The sequence below is a fragment of the Tympanuchus pallidicinctus genome, unplaced genomic scaffold, assembly GCF_026119805.1.
Source record: "Tympanuchus pallidicinctus isolate F22 unplaced genomic scaffold, pur_lepc_1.0 scaffold8, whole genome shotgun sequence".
Taxonomy (NCBI): Eukaryota; Metazoa; Chordata; class Aves; order Galliformes; family Phasianidae; genus Tympanuchus; species Tympanuchus pallidicinctus.
Window position 1 is genome coordinate 37,385,867 of NW_026294802.1, and position 18,419 is coordinate 37,404,285.

Sequence of the window (18,419 nt, forward strand, 5' to 3'; positions counted from 1 at the left end):
GAAGTTCAATTCTAAGTCTTTTCTGTTACTTAGCTAATGCTAGAACCATAACTCATTCCTGGTAGTGTACTTATTATTATTTTCCTTTCTAACAGTTTCCTACGTATTTGCTCTAAGTTTAGGATCATGCTGAAAGCAGAATAAACCTTATTGACAAGTTTGGTTCACTTCCTTCGATTGACATTTTCAAGCTGTTAAGATGCAGCAATCATACTTCTCTGAAGATCTGAAGTTACAGGAAGGCATCATGCTTAGCCTTTAGATGCAGTTGACCTTATGATGAGATGAGTAATGAGAGAATTAATGTTATTTAATCCTCCCCGTGATCATCTAAGGAAATTTGGCATGGCACATTTTCTCTTTTTGCTTATTCTTTATATGAATTACAGAACTGAGTTCTGAGTGTTGTTTTCAGTGCTTTAGTTGTGACATTTGATTATGAGTAATGAAATGCCCCATAGTTTCATTAATAATGATAAAAATTTATTGGTAGAAAAGCACAAAACAGTTGCAAATATAAAACCTTGACCTCGGCAAACTTAGGTCAAATTCATGAAGCAGACAGGTCATGGATGTATCTCCATGTGACACCACTGCTGTTGGTATTACTCAGCTGCCTGTTGATCCACAAATGCCTGTAATCCTTCCATCAGGCAGGTACAACACCAGCTGTGAGCTCCACAGCTAGCAATCTGCCTACTGATCATTCAGGAGAGACCTCGACTCAAAGCTCTACGAGTTGGATGGGGGGATCTTCTCCATGCCACTGTAGTCTCGGACCATGGCCATGCTTGAGATGTGCTTCAGCTGAATGCAACCTTTACCTCAGTTCGGGGACCAGGTGTGTAAATGTTGGTGTGAGCACACGCTGCTATGCTGCACTGAGCAACACTTTGCATCCAAAAGATTCAGATCCAGTTCAACCCAATTTAGAGTAGGGACTTGAATTTGCATTTTCCACATGGGAATGTTCTGGGTGCCAGATTGCTCTTTCTCTTAGGAAGACAAAATATCCTTAGATACACAAAGATTTACAGGCTTGTGTTCCAGGCAGAACTGGGTGGGTGTCCCTGCAAATGTCAGCTCAAGCCCAAATCCTTTTCCTCTGCAGTGAAGTCTTAATGGTCTACGTGGCATCTGAGGTACTCAGAGGTACTCCCACACAACGAGGGGTGAGGAATGGTTGGAGATAGTGCTATGCCAAGGTAGAACTATGCTCCAGTATGATGAGGTGTATGTGACAGGGAGCTCAGAAGTGTGGCAGCCAGACTCTAGTCATGACCAAGAACATCCCAGAGGTAGGTGCTGTCTAAGAAACATACAGTTTAACTATGTGTTACCTACACTGATGATGTTCACTTAATCTCTGCATTGATCTTGGATGAACGGCAGTCCCAGACCCCCCAGCACATCTGCTTTTCCATGTGGTCAATCCGTATGTTTGTGCCATGGCTAACTGATCCCTGTCTGTAGCTTTCTTGGGTACATTTCTCAACCCTCCCCTGAGTCTCCTAAGCACCTCTCTCTGTCTCTAGTGCTTGTCTGCTGAGAATGACTCTTGTGTAATCCATGAGGCAACCTCCTAGGAAAGTTGTTGGTGTCAGTAGTTTCTTATTACAGAGATGAACAGTGTTATTTTCATGAACAGGTGTCAAGTCCTAGAATAATGAGAGGCCTTTTTTTTTTTTTTTTTTTTTTTTTTTTTAACTATATTTGTCTTTTTCTCACTCTGCAGTTCTTTAGTGAGTCTGACATTGTTTTCTAACTGAGCAGGTGTTTTGTTTTTGTTTAGCAAAGTGTCAGGAGCTGTCAGCACATGATTCATTGATATAATTTTGTGATTATATTATCTGTGCAACGAATTATAAAGAGCCATGAAGACTGATATGAGCAGAAAGTGAGTGGAAATGCTGTGGTGCTGAAGTACCAGAAGTAGCAACAGAAAAATGGCACCTGATGGCACCTGCGTTAGCAGGTCTTCAGGACATCATGGAGACTGTGCACAGCTTTTCTGACAGATCAGAAGACAAGAGACAGTGAGTAATTCCTAATAAACAATGCATAAGGAGTGTAATTCTACTCATAAAGAAGACAGAAAGCATATCCAAACCAATATGTCACCTCCAACCTAACAAGTGCCAAGAAGATGTGATGAGGACTCAGTAGCTGCATCCTTCATCTTCTGCATCACCCAAGACTGACCACCTAGGTGCCTCCATTTTGGTGCTTGTGAGTATATGCACATATATGTGACATGACTGAGTGAAACTGATTTTTTTTTAACATAAAGCTGCCTGTCTCACACCCCCAAAGTCTTGTGTGAGGTTTTGCTACACTGATGGAACAGTTTTTCCTACATTCCAAATTTCCTACATACTTCCATAGTACTTTTCCTGTTTGGATTGGGAGTTAACATGGATGAGCTATCATGCATATAGCCACATATATCACTTTAAACTGCCTAAATTAATGTCCTCCAAATTATAATCCTGTTGTCAGGCAGTGCTGTCTGTTAGAACATGTCTGGCAAAAGCAGATTTGGCAAGAAAAGTCTGTTGCTTAACTGTAACTATCATGGGAACTGTAGTAGGAATACTCATTTTTGACCATCAGTGTAAAAATTCCAAAAATCTAAACTAGTTAGATTTTATGGCATTAGCATTAGCCCTTCATTTATTCATTTTGCGGTGCCAGGTCTTCTCCAGTACTTCCTCTGGATACATTCAAGCATTTCATTATATATTTATTGTCATTGTACTTCAGGACTGATGATTTTTTTAGGCAACTTTTTGTTTCTTAAAATTTATAAATAGTAGTGTGTCATATTCATTGTGTTTTCCTCAAGATGTGGTTTGGCTTGAGTACAGACAGCTAGAGCAGAAACACTGATGACTCTTAGAAGAAATATTCATGATTCTCCTTGTCTGTTGAAGCAAACAATGATAAAGCCTCATAGAGCCTGCTATGAAATATCTTTATATTCTTTATTATTCACTTCTTTTCATTCCATATCACAGAATGAAAATTAAATGTTACTCCTGTCCAGCACTTTAAGCTGTTCTTGCATTTTTCCTCAATTGAAAATGTCCCTTATGCAGACCTCATCACAAAAAATAGGGTATTTTCCTCTGAAAGATTTTGGGTGCCAAACTACAAGTCAGCACCCTCCCAAGATGTGTAACCTATGTGCAACAGGATTCTGTATTCTTGAGAGAATTTGCAGGATCCTTGCAGATGTGGGTGCATTAGTGAAGATATTAGCTAAAAATGTTTTGTATGTTTGATAAAATATCAATCCTATTCCCTGATATTATAACCTGTACATAGCAGTGATATCAAATGATGTGGCCTGATTTTGTCTCAACTAGATGTCACAGGGCTTATGCTAACTGTGCCCTTCTTGAGCAAAAAATTATCTTTCTTGCTCATTCTCTTTCTCACAATATAGTTATAATAATAGGAGTGAATTGTTTCAAACCCCTTTTTCAGCACAGTTTTTTCCAGCTCAAGGCTGGAAGTGCAACTTTACTGCCAACTTCATTACTCTCTGACATGTGTACATGAAACCATGTTTATGTCAGTGATTAATGAGAAGTGCCCGTGACCACTGAGGAATGCATAACTGGTCACACATGCCAAGAGCCTGGCCTATGTAAATCTCTGACCAAGGGAAAGCTGGCCAGCCAGGTCCCACCTGTCCTGCAGAAGAAGGCAGCATCTGGCTGATGACTTGTTCTGCCACAGCTGATTGAGCACATAGCTGTATTAAATACCAGCTGTAAAGTACTGTTCTGGTAACAGCTTGCCCCATTTCCTATAAGAAAAAAGAAAACAAAACTTTGAATATCATATTGAGACTCCCTGTATGAGCATACAGGCCTTGAAAAACAAAATCCTAGTCCCAGAACTAGCAGTAGATCTCACACTGTTTTTGAGAAGAAACAACAAACTTTTCCTGATCCATTAGGACATTGGCATGTCAGTTGACTGAACCTGGCAATGGACAGGGAACTTCTGCTTCTCTCTATTCCAGCCTGGCTGAGGTTCCTCCTGGGAATGCATGTTAAACAAATGGGGATCCTGAAGCTGGCAAAGAATATCACAGAGGGTAATTGTCTCTCTTTGTAACTTGCACCCAGGGGTTCTGTGGTGCATTTGATGTTCAAGGTCTCAGTTCTCACATAGTCCTACTATGTAACCTTTGCTCATGCTGCTGGTAAATGCTATGAAAATTCTGCAGAAAGGTCAGAAAGGTAAAATTTTAGGCATAAGTAGAATTGTTGAAGTGAAGTTGTTAACCATTCAAGCATTCAAGAGGGAAAAAACCCCAACATTTTGGAAAGGTGTAAAACCATAAGGAAAAAATAAAACAGGTAGTTTGGCCAAGGGTAAACTAAAACCAGGGGGGTATTTAATTGAGTCAGTTGTTATCACTATTAACAAAGCTGGTGGGGACAGTAGCTCAACATCTCCAAGGATCCCTTCCCGGCATCTGCAGAGGATGAGTTCTTCCAGCATGCAAAAGCCTTTTTGGGGTGGTAAGCATAATTATTAGCTAGAGGAGACACAAGCAGTTTTTAACAGTAGCCAGGAGGGGGAGTATTAAAGAGTTGTACCGAAAGTCCTTCTGTAGTTGACTGGGCGTTTAGCATTGCAGATTCCGAGCATGCTTCACGGGTACGCGTGGAAGATCCCTCTCTGGTCTCACAATTTTAAATCTCTTTCTGCTATGAGCATATTTCTCCTGCACACTGATAATCCATTTTAAGATCCTTCTGTTTTCACTTGATTTGTTGAGCAGCAGAAAGTCAAAGGCCCCTTACCCGCTCCATCTCAGGCTGCATGGTGGTGAAGAGTGTCTCTAACAGCCACAAGAAAGGTAGGTATTTAAACATTTGCCCAGTCCTATCAGAAGGAAACTTATACAATGTACACAATATCTTAACTCAGTGTTCTGCTGACCCACCAAGACTGTCAGAATTTCCACTCCATTTGCTACAGCTATTTTCCTCGAAGCTTTCCTTGATTAAATGTTACTTTCTCAAACTTACTTTCTTACTGCCCCCAGAATTCATGTCAGTGTTTATTTATGTAGTTAACTCTTGCACAGGTTATTATGTGCATTGGAAGAGTCCCTTGTAAGAGATTTGCATGGCTGTCTTAAAGTTGGCTTCATTGTTGCTGTTGGAAAATAAACACTGCTTGAAAGAACAAAAGTGAAATTCTCATTTCTTAATATTCCTTCCCATCTAATACATAGATACTAATAAATAATATTGATTTGATATTCCCATTTTTTAGCTTCTCGTTACTCTTGTCAGTTTACAAATACAAATTTATTTTTGTCTTTATTGACCTTAAGTTTCATTATTCTTGCCACTTCTTCAAGTCTCCCACTGTTTTCTGACAGGGAGTTATTAAGTCACCTTTTGCTCTTTTAGTTGTGAATGCAAAGAGGCTTTTCTTTACAGTGGTCTTTGTTTCTTGTTTATGCCATTCTGTTATTAAAAATCTTAAGTCCTTAAGTTTGCTGTTTTTAATTTAGATGTAAGTATAAATTTCATTCATTTATATTATCCTTCATTTTCAGATTTTCAAGAATTGCAGTTCTCATGTATTGGCCACACATCTAATATGTAAAACTTCTTAAACATTCATGAGACATTACTGTCATTTCTGACAAGGTACTGACCAAAGTGGAAATGAATCCTTCTGAAAACTATTATTTATCATTTGCTCATGACAAATGTGGAGAAGTAGAAATTCATAAAGGATTACTTGCTCTGTGGTTTCAGACTCTGTGACCCATATTTCTGTAACTTATGATGTCTGAAGATAAATATGTTTTCCTCATCCACAGAATCTAACATCTTTTGCAAATGTTGTGGACTTTGGCTATCCTTTCCCATTTTCTTTCTGAATACTGATAGATTTATACTTTCATTATTTTGCTGTTGAACACCTAATTAGGAAAAGAACTTGAATGCGGTACTATAATAATATCACTGTATTATTTATATGAAAATAATTTGCTTGCTTTCTAGGGCTAATGGGAATTTTATTTGATTCTTAAATTATTAAAACTTATCTACACTGCCAATACGTGGCTAACAGACTTTGTTATTAGTTTTCCACACAATGTGAATTTTTAACTATTACAAGACTGTGCTAAGGCTTGCAATTAGTTGCTTCTTGCCAACCAGGTTTTTTTTTTTTTTTTTTTAATTTTATATATGTGTGTGTGTGTGTGTATGTATATATATATCCACAAAAGTGTATTTCAGACAAAAATGAGTGTATTTATTATGACCTTCCTCAACCCACATTCTGGATTACATGATAATTCGATGCCAGGGAGGGACTTCTCTTTTTAAATTAATTTCAATAAGAGCTGGTTATTTTTAAGGAAGTAGAATATATTGAAGTTGGAGAGGGTGTGATAAATCCTTATGCTTATGGAAACTCAAACCAAAATTTCATTTTGATTCTTCCAGGAGGATCACTATTTATCTAAGAAAAGTAAAATGGTAAGATAGTACATTTGAGTTACACTGTATTACTGGCAACACCAAATAATTTTTATTACATTTATCCTTGGGTGAAGACAGGTAGACAATTACTACAGGTTACTCATCTGCAAGCTTATCCTAAGCCTACCTGCAGAGCTGTTGAGCTACTCATACTTGTTATACCATTGCTACGTACATATATACATGTGTATATAGATGCAGTTATAAATATACACATATGTAAATACACATATTCATTAAATACATAGAGAAAGAAGGAGCATTGTGATGCTATTTATAAGATGTTACTCTTATAAACAGATATTTTTTTTCTTCCTTGAATGTAAATGTTATGCACCCAGAAAAAGTCAGTTTATGCACCTGTAGTGTAGCTTGTTATTTGTCTTAAAGACTGCATATTCAGCAGAAATGTGTCCCTGTTTGGCTTAGAGACAAGGACTTGTACAGCTCAGTCTTCATAATGTCTACGCTTTCGTTAAAAATAGTCACAGGTCTAATGCTCTGCTTCTCTTTTTTCTATGCCGTATTGTATCAAAATAGGGTATCAGGTCCAATTGCAGTGTTACTTCACAGCAGTCCACATGACAGTGGCAGATGTCAGTGTTTAATCACAAAATCACAGAATTTTTGAAGGGTTTGAAGGGACCTCTGGAGATCATCTAGTCCAACTTGAACTAATGACAGTGCTCAATGTAGAAGTACATTCTAGGGCACTGAGGATGGACCAAGGATTCATATTCTTCAGGGAGCTGATTAATTTTAAACTTATTTCTTTCCTTGTGCCTATATTTAGTGTAAGAACAAATCATTTTCATATAATTTTCTGTTCTGGTTACAATCTTAAGAGTGTCAAGGGACTGGATAAATGGATAAATGTTCTGCTATTTTCTCTTTATTATTATAATTTTTTCTCACAAGATTGAGAAAAAAGACAGAATATAATGAGAATAAAAATGCACGGTATTGAAGCATTAAAATACGGTGATAACTCATTCCTGTGACAAACTACAGCAAGTACAGAATGCAGTGTAAGATATATCCATTCTCCTGACAAAACCTGTGGAAAGAGTGGGAAGCTGTATAAAAGTAATTTACTCCAATGTCAATTGTCCTAAGGCAGCAGCCCATGTCCCATGTCCCTGGTACCAGAGTAGCTGCGAATCTTTTATTTAAAAGTGCTTCTTAGTTCAGATTCATTTTTGAAACAGCACTGTTTTGTGCATAGGCCTTTAGTTCTACTTTAAGAATATGAATATCACTTTGCCTGTCAGACTGTTTAAATGAAAAGATATCTTCACTCTGCATTTCTAGGTGTTGACATTGATTTAGCATTTTTTATGGTGCAATCTAGCAAAGCTAAAAACAATCAGGTTTTGACTTTTTGTTGTGTGGGTTTAGTTCTGAAGTACTGTATTATTTACATCAATGAGAGTAATAATAGTTCAATTTAGAATTTTGGTCCTCAATTTAATCCCACTGCAATCACTGAGATGTGGAATAATAAGGGACTTTTTTTCCTAGCAGTGTTGGTGTGAGATCTGTGGGCTTGAAATATGTCACTTGAAATTACATGTCCACGGAAAATTTAGCCATAGCAAACATTCAGATAAAAACTATCAGAGCACAGAGCAGTATCTGTTTCCCTAAATTGATTTGGTTGAGTTTTATGTATTTTTACTGAGAAATTGTCCCAAGAACTTTACTGTTTGGTGATTAACTAACAAATAGCATGCAATAGATTTAGTTTTAGATAGTGTTTTCTCTGCAGTGGCTATCTCAAAGTGCTCTGCCAAACTTGCTGTAATTGTCAGGATGGATTTTGCTGTGGCCTCAGTAATAACTTGCATGCCATTGGTTGATTAGAAGATTTTCCAGGAGGTAGCTGAGCTCTCCTTTGGGCTGGGAATCAAGGAGCTGGAACAAAGGTATCTAGTATATGCTAACAGCCAAAGCCTGCCTCAGAGCTGCGGAAAAATAGAGGTTATGTTATCTCACAAATGGATGTCATGAGATTAACTTAAAAGAAATCTAAATCTAGTCATCTGTCACCCTGAAGGATTCGTGTAGTAAGGTATTTAAGGTAGCTAAGATTAGAATAGCTTCATTTGCAATTTATATTTGCTACTGACTATTTTAAGAGTATATACAAGAGTCCTAGGATGTGTAGTACAGTTCAGCAGAGGGTTATACTTGGATGGTATTAAGGTAGCGTTTCTCAAACTATTTTTTGCCCATATCTGGCTTCCCTCCCATCAAATTTTTAAGGGAAGACTGGAGAATATGTACACAAACCCCATGCCCTGGTTTCTGTTTTTGTTATTGTTGTTGTTTGTTTGTTTGTTTGTTTTCTTTTATTCCTTTTCCAGGGAGGCAGAAAGGCTCAGCAGTGCCCACTTACGGCTATTTCTGACGGGCTGGTGCTAAGCTGGTCCTTTCTCAGATGTATTCCTTCAGAGTCCTGGCCTGTGCCTCACGGGTTGTCCTGCACACTGCAGAGGAAGTCTATAGGATTTGTTTAGGAGTTTGAATTCCAAGCAGCTAAAAAATAGTGCAATGCTTCGTCTTGCAGAACTTAAAGTTTTTTGTTTTTTTAATATGACTGTGAACTGCTGGTGGCCCCTAGGAACATACCAGCTAAAAAACTGCAGTTTAGAATTGCAAATCATTAATTACTCATTCTCTTTGCTGCTTTATCAAGAAGACTTGATGGTATGTGGTAGTGCAGGACCCAAACAGAGACCAATCATAGTTTTATTTCCTGATTAAGTCTCTGTTTCTTCATGCTGGAAATACATAAACCAATGTACTCTCGTCTTCATCCTACTACAGGCTCTCCAATGCTGAGCATGGTAATTCCATCCCAAGTGATGTAACTGGTAGAAAGTGCACCAAGACTGGGTGCTCCAGGTGGCATTTTAAGGTAGAAGTAACGTTTTTACTCAGTATAGGTTGTTCTGAAAGTGAAGATTATCTTTGTACATAATCTTGCAAAAGTACCACAGAATCAGTTCTAGCCTACTGTAGTTACAAGCCTGCACAATAGGAACTGCGTTAAGTGGAAAACATTACTGATGGGAAAGATTCATCCACCAATATAATTGAACTAACAAGGATTTTTACTGTGAGAAAGAGGGTGCTAGAAAGAGGGTACTGTAAGAAAGAGGGTCCAGCATAACAGGATTATTTCAGTAAGTCCTATTTCACCCCACTATGGTGAGATCTATGAAAAGATCCAATACTCTGCAGTCACTGCTAATATACACCTCATTTTTATCTCCAGACTGCCTCTGGGGCAGGTCTTAGATATGCTGGAGCAGGTGCCTAAATACCAAAAGCAGTTTTTCCTCCACCATAATGATAGTTATGCCTTGCTAATATTCAAAATATTGATCTTTAAGCCCTTCCAAATGCTTTAGATAAATGATCAGTAATGTTTGTACACCATTTTTAGTGTGGTCCTTGTATTATTAATAGCCAATATGTTCTTTCAGCTACAGCTCCCGTGAGTCAGACTTGTCCAGTAACCAAAGGCAGAATACAGGCAGTACAGTACAGCATAAAGCAAATGCTGTTAGAGGTCACACCAAGGATAACTCAGGACAAACAATTGGCTCAGGAGCTGGAGAAAAGCATTATGAAAAACAACCAAGTGTGAACAGGGTATGTAGCAGAACAGAATATTCATTCCCCAATTATTATGACACTGTTTAGACTGTTTACTATAAAACCCATGATGTACTAAGATGCACGTTTTCCAAGAAAGAATGTGGTAACAGTAAATGATGATTGCCTTGTAACAGTGCAGCAATTGCAAGATGCCAGAATGTAGACAAAGGAGGTTGAATTTATTTAACTTCTCTCAGGTAGACAAGGAGTCAGATAGAGCAGCACCTTAGGCTTTAGATTCCAAATTGCTAATGTCTTCCACAGAGTTAACAACCACTAAACTCACTTTAGTTAGCAAATGAAAAAGAGGTAGTGATTGTGAGAAAATGTTAGTCCTTAGATCTTGAAATTGATGTCCCTAATTTCTTGATAGAGATTAGACAACAGTAAAACAGTGTTTTTAATCTCAAAGCTTCCCTAAAAATCTACTAACAGTGAAATGCTATACTGAAATTCCATATCGTGCTGATTACATTGCCAGTAGTAATGAAAATGTTTCTGTTGGTCTTCAGGGAAGTGGGTTAGATGTTGCAGCATCTCTACATAGAAGTTGCCAGCTAAGTGCATTTTTTTCTCAGAGACCTGCTAAAACCTAACACGACAGTATGTTCCTTCTGTGTGAGATGAAACAGCAACACTGCCAGTAGGAATATGTCAACATAGTAAATTTTCGCCTCTCTGGAAGTGGGCAGCTTGATGATTGCGGGCTGACTGTGACACCAAGGAACATTACTGTCGGCTCTGCTACTTCAGACCAGAGAGGAAATGTAAAGGTATGCCACCCTGGGTAATCTTTTATGTGATTTTAAAATTCAGATAGTATTTTAGTCATCTTGAAAGACAAATTGCATATCGAAGATATCGCTAAGTACTAAATAACTCTGTGGTGGCAGGTGCTTTTACCACTGTTCTAATTTGGTTCCAGTAAAACAAATGTACACACTGAACAATTTGTACTTTCTCTGTATTTCCTTGTTAGCTGGTAGGTCTCTTGAATTAGCATCTGCAGACACAGCTCCAGAAGCTGATCTGTCATGCTTATCTCCCTGCAATGGCTGCATTGCTCTTATCGTATGTCCATAGAAGGTCTGTCCTTGGGGGAATGCTGTGAGCATGCTTTCTCTTCTACTATTCTTATTTTTAAACTAATTTTAAAAGGATTTATTTTTCTAAGAAAGAATATTAGAGCAGAGAGCATTAGAAATTACATTTTTTCATGTTACTTTTCAAAGAATGCATTAATAATCTCATAAAATATTTTGTACTTCTGTGGAAGTTTACATTCACTATTCTCAAGTGCCGTAAAACTGCTTTCTAATGTATGTCTTTACATGAACAGATTAACACAAATGTAGGCCTGGTGGATGGACTGACTCGTGTAGACCCCTGCCTGTGTCTGTCCTGCACCATGCTGGAGAGGACCAGGGGGGACTGGGGAGTTTAGGGGGTGGGGACAGAAAGTACCAGAATGAAGAAAGGAGAGGTGTAAAGTTCTCCCCAGCTTTTCCAGAAAGTACTGATGTCTTCACGTCAGTGCTTGCTGAGTGTGAATGCAGACATATTGCAGGAAGCAAAGCTGAGCAGGCACTTTTTAATTCAGTTGCAGTAAATGATGTGTGGTGGTGAACAACCTGAGGAGAAACAACCTGAGGAGAACAACCTGAGGAGAGTCTTCATGGTCCATGAAGATGGTTATGTCTATGCAGCCTCCGTAAAACTTGGTGCTCTTGTTCTTCAAGGAAAAGCCTGCATGTCTGCAATATGTCACTCAGGGCCTTACACACACTTTTGGCTGTAGAGTATAGGAGTGACAATGTGCTCCTAAAAACAGATTTTGGCAGCTGAAGCTTGGGGAGCTTGATGGCCAAAAGCCACCTCATCCTGTAACAGGAGCCATTGTAACCACTCAGTGGATCACACTTCTTCAGTAGCAGTTTTCTCAATGGAACAGTTTGATTTTGTCCCACTGTGTTTGTAATAGGTTAAGACCGGGTACAAGAAATAGACTTTACTTCAGCAACCACCAATTCAGAAATCTTTTTTCCATCTTGTCTGTTGCTGCTGTTAAACCTGGAACTATAAAGCAGCAATAATAAGGCTAGGATTTTGAAGTAATATATAGCTGCTGAAGGTGTGGATCCAGATAGGTAATTCAGACATATATCATACAATTTCTTTGGTTTGTTAGAAGCTGAAAAAAGTTTGACGGTTTTTCTCCTACTGGTCTTCTATTCATGGGAACTGTGTCTATTTGAAACTGGCTTGGCGTAACTCCTGATCTTCCCAGGAGTTTCTGCATTTCCTTTCCAGTTTTCCTTAATTCTCTTAGATTTGTATGTGTATGGTTCTGAATATTCACAACTGCCCTACTTTTTTAGGATTTGTTTGAGAACTTCTACATTGTACTCCTTGTGTTGCATGTTGTCAAGCAGATTGTACAGAAACTTCCTTGTTCTTGCTTAGCATAAGTTTCCCTTGTAAAATTCAGACAGTTCTGAATACTAGCAACCTGTCACTTCTCTACATAATTTTGAAAACATCACCAAATTTATATAAGCTCCTCTGGAACTTATGTCATCTTCTCTGAATTTCCTTCTGGTGGTTCATTAACTGAGGATGGGAACACACATATACACACACAAAAAAAAAAAACAACCAAAAATCTACCCAACCAGCCAATCAACCAAAATCTACTAGCCCATATTTATTTCTTGTACATATTTTTTCCTAGCATCTGACTTCTTAACATACCAAAATTTTAATTGTGAGTTTTGCATATTTATGTATCATCATGAAGATAATACCCAGTGTCCAGAACCTAATGTCAGAGTCTTATTCTTTTTCATAATTCTCATGAGACAACATGCACAGGCATCTTCTATCATGAATCTCCATTTAAAGCTACTCTCCTCAACTTTCACCTCAGTGGTTTTTTTTTGGTCCAGTAATTACTTTGAAAGCTGGTCACCTCTTTTCTGTTTTGTGGCTTCTTCCTCAGCATTATCTCTCTAAGCCTGATCTTTTACCTTTAGTAGGTCTAGTCCTTTGTAGCCCGAAAGAGATCATCATTCAGCTGGCAACATCTCTTCGGTTGCCTGGAAAACACTTGCTGTTTTTCCCTTCTTACTATGAGGAAATTAATCTCAACAACTTAATTACCTGACTGCTACCTATTACACTTTGTATCTTTTTGCTAAATGGAAGACTTAAAACATTATTTTCACTATTATAATCTTTACTGTGATCACAAAAAGAAAAGAATCGTGCAGTTATCTATGAAAACAGTGCCTGCGCCATTTTCCTCACAAGTAATTCTACAGTTTGTGGCATATTTTGAATGTTTCTGTGGAACTTAAGTGTTGATTGATTACTATAAGAACAGGATTTTTGGCAAGAATTAAGCTTAACATTGGCAAGTTGCTTGATAATTATTAGAGTGTGAAAACCAACACATATATACTCATTATGCAGGGAGCTCAGTCTCAAACTATATTTAAAGTGATACATTCCTCTTAGAAGAGTTTCTAAAAGCTGAGGTTATGCTATTTAGTTTGAAATTTAAAATAATAATATATTTTTTTCGTAATATTTTTACTGCTAGAATATGTACAAATATTTTAAACTGATTTCAAAACGTGTAGGATGTCTTCTTCAGCTACATTTGTTGCTAAACTCTTCCTCTTCTTTCTCTTTGTTGATTCTGCTAAGATGTTTCTTGGAAGAGTTTCATTTTATTTTTGTCATTATTGATTTAATTGTCATTTTATATAGAGATTTCAGTGAAAAATAACCATTTACAATTTGGTAGAGACTTTTTATTACGAAAGATGAAATATATTTGCAAAGTAAAGCTGGAAATGTTTTTATCTTAAAATAGAAATAAACTTTTCTTGTAAAATCTCAAGAAAAATATAATGAAATGAAATTAAACAAATTATATATAAAAGAGTATCTACTTCTGTGATGATATCTGCAGGAAAAAAAAAAAAAGATGCTATAATGTTACATAATGTTGCTATCCAAGAGAAGTTCCAGTCCTGCAAACAATGGCTTTTGGACACAGAAATTCACTGTTTTGGATTCTGTTTGTTTGTTTGTTTGTGTATGCTTTTTTCTCTCTCTCTCTCTTTTTTTTTTTTTGTTACAGCAAGAGTTCAGTTTTATCCAGCCAAGCGTAACTTATATGAGGACTGCTCCCCCGTCTGATCTCCTCCACCTTCTTTTGTTCTGCATCTTCTGTCTTCCCCACCATATTGTAGCCCGATTTGAATGAGGAAATAGGGATCTTTAGAAGTTATTTAACATCTCTAAGAAGACTTTCTTGCAATGAGTAACTCACACTTTGACATCTACATGACATCACATTATAATTATCAATGTCTAAACTACATAATGTTGATGCCGGTGCAAATCAGAAACTACCACTGGGAGAAAAATTTGTACAGATGGAGAATAACATGCTCTTAGAAAACAGGATTCTCAGGATTCAGATTCATAGGATGTAGTAGGTACTCAGTGATGTACTATTTTGAGATTTAATAGTTCAGTGGTTTCTTGCAATATGAAAGAGATAAGTAAGTATAGAATTGGCTTGTTATAGTGGCATTTATCTACCTTGTACCTTGCACAAACAGTCCAGGATTTGGAAAGGAAAAATCTTGTCTAATGTCTGAACATCTGGAGAATTCCAAGGCGATGTAGGTCAACACAGGGGTTTTAAAGCATGTAGGAAAATCTGACTATAAAGAAAAAGATCATCTTGACATTGAATGTGACAGTTGTATGAACCAATGAAAGCTTCTGAATTCATTAATGGAATGTATAGAAAGGTTTTGTATTTCACTGGTTACTGCTACACTTGCCCATGAAGATTTTCATTTGTATTTCCACCTTCATTTGGACTAGACATGAGGTAATGTTCTCTTCAGAAATCCTTGTATTCTCAGAAAATGACGGTCTTGGCACCATCTTTAAAAAGAGATTGACCAACTGTAGAAAAGCACATCAGCTAGCTCTATTGCTATCAAAAAGAAAAGATTAGATGACAGTGACAGTATTAGGATTATTTAGTTTTCCAAATAAATGGATTAACTGAAGTATCTCCATTGGGATCTGAGGTTCAAAAATCATTAAAACTATGGAACTCTAGTGTTGTAGGCAACTGCGAGACCCCCCCCCACGGGATGTGACGTGATAGGCCCTCTCTCAGCTCTATGATTGATGTGTGGCACGTGCCCTTAGGGGCGTAGACGAAGCACATAGGTTATATAAGCTAGAGTTCACATGTAATAAACACCATTTTGCTGTTCATCATATTGGTGTGTGCGTGCAGTCATTTAATGGTCCTGGCCTGGTTTAGGTCAGTACCGTAGGAGGCAATGCAACACTCTAGTTTTCATGGAGAAGGTTTTGTTGATTGTGGATCTTTGCCTAATTGCACTGAGAGAGTCGAACAGGAAAATACTGAAAGACATGGAGAATAATACAGCTACTTATGCAACTGTATTCTCAGATACTACTGTACCACATGTATAGCGCAAAATCTTAAATTGTTTCTGGTATGAAAGATACTTCTGTGGATGGATCAAAGGACAAGAAAATGGGGTCAAGATTTTTTTAAAACTATATACATATTTGCTTACATTCCCATGCTTCTAGTTTGGATTTCTATGGTACCATCTTCAGAACTTAGCTGAGTAAGTTATTCACATGCATTCATTATGAATTGAATGTGTTTGCTATCTGTTCAGCAAGAACACAGTTATGACATAGCACAATACACACCAAAGGATGACAGATTTCTTATAGTAAGAGCATATATTAAGACTTGTACATACTTTGATTTTCAGACCTTGTATAAATTATCTTACATATGTTAACCATATAGTTCAAAAGAGTGCATGATTTGACTTTGACTACAGAAAACAATGTGAGCTCTGAGATGGGTTCAGCTTTCATGCTCAGTGTCTTGAAATCTGAAATGTTTTTGATTGAGAATATTTTTTCATTGTTTTAAGTCTTAGAGAGACATACATTGCCCATTGTATAACAAAAGCAGTGGACTAGCTAAGCGTGATTAGAAATTCGATAAGCAAAACTGACAGAGGCCCAATTCTCTTTCAACTTTATAGAGACATTCCTTTGACTTAATAATTTGTTCCCATGTAACTGGGGGCAGGACAGAAGGGCATACTGGGAATTTCATTCTCCTGCCTTCATAAACAAGGAACTGATTCTGACATAATGTGATTCTCACATAATAGATGATTGTCACTTGTGTTGCAAAACCTACTATTGTGTCCTCCTCTATATAAGGATAGAACTGACCCAGTGTTTCTATTTTTAGCACTGAAATACAGAGCCTAATTAGTGATGTCCTTACACACTATTCCTATAGTGGAGAAACAACTCTTACAGAAGGCTTCCACTTTATAGAGCATATGTTTATTTAGTTTTTCATAGTTATATTATCTAACTATTGCTTTTATGGTTCAGGCCACGGATTATTAATTGAAACAGTAAATTAAGCAATCATCTTTGGTTGCCATAGCAAAGCTACCCAAAATATAGTTGCTGAGGAAACCATACTGAGAATATACACAATAGATAATGTGATAATGTTGACATACAGCTTTAAGACTATGGTGATACAGAATATGCTTGCACTCTTTCTGGGAAATTAGATATTGAATCTGATCATGCTTATTCATTGCTTTTAGGAAATCTTCCTCCTGCATGTGAAGATAGAGCTTAGCTACCAGATATGTTACCTCTCTCACAATCTTTAAACTAAGTAATGGTTTTTAAAAATATTTCTTCCTCAAGGGAAGAGAGACGCTTTGGAAAAAGATTCAGATCATAAATGGGTGAAAAGGGAATAAAAACTGTCTTGATGAATACTGCTTTTATAATCCAAATAGAGCTCTAGAACTATGCAAAATAATAATAATAGTTAGAAAATACAATTTTTCCTTGCTGCATTTGGTTGCTTTGTTTCTAATTATAAGAAAAATGTTAAAATGACCTCTCACTACCAGGATGGGATCTGTAGCATGTATTGTACCTTTCCAGGCAGATTTCAGAGCCTCCCTGTGTAATCTGTTTGAGGGCATTGTTCCTCCACTGTTAATAAGAGTTTTTCAGCGTCTACCATGAATATTCACTGCTGCAGTTTAAGCTATTTATTTCTTGTCCTGTGCATCATGGACGGGGTATTTCATTGCTTTCTGCATTCAGTCCCATCCCTCAATGTACACGAAAACTGTTCCCATGTTTCCAAATTAGTCATTACTCCTTTAAATAATCACAATCTTCAATTTTTTTCTCAGTACTTTTTGTTTCATGCTTAGATTGCTATGACTTCCTTGAAAGTCTGTGCCCAGAAATGGATTTCATTTTCCAAATGAAACCAAATCCATGCTAGACAGAGCAAGGGAACTATTTCATATCTTCACATATTTCTAATTATAAACCCTAACATATCTGGCTGTCTTTTTCTTGGGAATAAGTTCATTCAAGTTCAGCTTATGATCCACTATAATCCCGAAGACACGTTTTTTGAGGAAGAGCTACCTAAATCAGACTGCATTTGTGCAGTCAGTTACTGCTTAGAATAGAAACTTGTTTTTTTTGAGAATTTTTTTGAGAATTTTTTTGAGAATTTTTTCTTGTTCTTCTGTCGATTATTTCTTGTTTGTTAATTTTTAATCTGTAATGATGCTAGCCTTTTTTGTTTGCAGACCCTTTTTTATTTGTCTTATACAAAAGTAATAGTAATTATAATTCAGTTCTTTTAAAAAGCATAACAAGCCTTTTTCATTTTATCTTCAGATTCTTAATGAAAATACTGTTTGCTACTGAAGCCAAGACACACTGCAGCAGAACTTCAGTATACCCTTCTGTTTTTGACAGCGATCTACTGGCAGCTGTTAGCCTCCTGTTGTCCAGCCAGTTTTGCATCATGTGATAGGACATCCAGCAAGACCTGCCTGTTCTGCTGAGTTGTTTAGCCAGTTGAGACTTCCCTAAAGGTTTATGCTTAATTTTACTCTCTGTAGACAAAAACCCCCTTAACTTATTCTCTCTTGCCTGTAATCATCTGCTCCCCATCACTGTACTCCTAGTCTTTTTTTTTTTTTTTTTTTTCCCCTCAACCTTTCTTAAACCTTATTTCACATTATTCAGTTTTCTCCATATTCTGGGTCTCCAAACTACGAGATAGTA